The sequence below is a fragment of the Peromyscus eremicus genome, chromosome X (genome assembly GCF_949786415.1).
Source record: "Peromyscus eremicus chromosome X, PerEre_H2_v1, whole genome shotgun sequence".
Classification (NCBI taxonomy): domain Eukaryota; kingdom Metazoa; phylum Chordata; class Mammalia; order Rodentia; family Cricetidae; genus Peromyscus; species Peromyscus eremicus.
This window is the reverse complement of record NC_081439.1, coordinates 56280684-56282466: the sequence shown is the minus strand read 5'-3', so window position 1 is coordinate 56282466 and position 1783 is coordinate 56280684. Positions and strand designations below refer to the sequence as shown.

The following is a 1783-nucleotide window of genomic DNA, read 5'->3' as shown; positions in this document are numbered from 1 at the left end:
GAATCATAATGTATATATCTAATATGAAGATGTTCTTAGGCGACCTATGTGAAAAGGTTGTTCGACAACCCCCAAAGCAGTCACAACCCACCAGTTGAGAACCACTGTTTTTGGGGGAGAAGGGAAAAATATTGTAATTATAATCTCAAAAATAAAATGAAGCTGGGGGGCAGGAGAAGGGGAGGGAGGGGGAACTAGGGTTGGTGTGTAAAATGAAAAAAATTTAATAAAATTTAAATAAATTTCTCTCCGGGCGGTGGTGGCGCACACCTTTAATCCCAGCACTCGGGAGGCAGAGGCAGGTGGATCTCTGTGAGTTCGAGGCCATCCTGGTCTACAAAGAAAGTTCCAGGACACAGAGAAACCCTGTCTCAAAACAAAACAAAAACCAAAACAACAACAATAACAAAAAAGTAAGATCTTGGGGTTTGGGATTTAGCTCAGTGGTAGAGTGCTTGCCTAGCAAGCGCGAGGCCCTGGGTTCGATCCTCAGCTCCAAAAAAAAAATCTTGATTTAAAAAATGTTTATGACTTATCATCAGTAAACATTTGATCTATGTATGTATTTTATAGTTTTAAAAATTGTCTAGGGGTTGGGGATTTAGCTCAGTGGTAGAGTGCTTGCCTAGCAAGCACAAGGCCCTGGGTTCAGTCCTCAGCTCCGGGAAAAAAAAACAAACAACAACAAAAAACTGAATGAAAAATTGTCTAGCAGTGGTGGCACACTCTCTTTTTTTTAAGCTTCTTTTTTTTTTCATTTTACATACCAATCACAGTTCCTCCTCCCACCTCTCTCCCTACCCCACTGCCCATCCACTCCTCAGAGAGGGTAAGGCCTCCCTTGGGGAGTCAACAAAACCTGGTACATTCAGTTGAGGCAGGACCAAGCTCTCCCCCTGCACCCCCCTCCGCCCCCATGTCAAAGGTGAGCAAGGTGTCCCACCATAGGGAATGGGCTCCAAAAACCCAGTTGATGCACCAGGGATAGGTCCTGATTGTTAGTTATTTAGCGGCTCTTACTCTGTGAGGAAATGTCACGAAACACGACAGAATCCACTAACGAGAGTTTTATTAAGATAGGAAGAAAGGACAGACAAGTGCTCAGGCCTGCGGAAGAGACACGTGTGTGAAGAAGAAGGAAGCCGGGAATATGGCACCGGTTTATAAAGGCTGGGTGGCGCAGGCATACACAGGTCGATGTGGCTACTCCATGCATGCGTAGATCACATGGTTGCGTTGCATGCTCTTACGCAACCATGCAAAGCCACGGGGTCCTGGTCACTCGAGACGTCTTGACCCGGAAATGGCTATTTTGACCTGGAACTGGCTAAGCGGATGGTGTCTAGGTCTGCTGGGCATATATAAACATGCCCAACTGTGGGGGTGTATTGTGGGTCTATCATCCCTGACTCTTCTTTTTTAAAAAAGAAAAAAATTGTGGTTGAGTGGGTATGGGGTAACGTTTCTCTCAAAGACTGCTTCCGGCTGAATAGTGGGTGGTTGGTTCTTGGGGGAAATGGGGAGGGTAGCTTGCGAAGTCCTGGGATGATGGTGGGGGGGTCCTGGAATTAAGTTCTGCCATCCCCTTGTTCTGCAGCTGTCCATCCTTCGTGCTGTGGCTAGGAACCTTCTGTTTGACAAGATACTGTTGACATAGAAAAAGCTTAGAGAAAAAAGAATTATTATTATTTTATTTTTGGAGTTGGCATTTATCTGAGGTAGATCTGGCCTGCCCAGATGGAGACATGTGACATTTATCTGAGGTAGATCTGGCCTTAGTACT

At 45.4% G+C, this 1783-nt stretch overlaps 1 non-coding gene across 1 annotated transcript; it reads left to right on the top strand.

Moving 5' to 3' along the window:
• The first annotated feature begins 427 nt into the window (after positions 1–427).
• Trnaa-agc (transfer RNA alanine (anticodon AGC)) lies at positions 428–501 on the top strand. Its single transcript has one exon. It is a non-coding gene; the product is annotated as a tRNA-Ala (tRNA).
• The last annotated feature ends 1282 nt before the right edge of the window (positions 502–1783 follow it).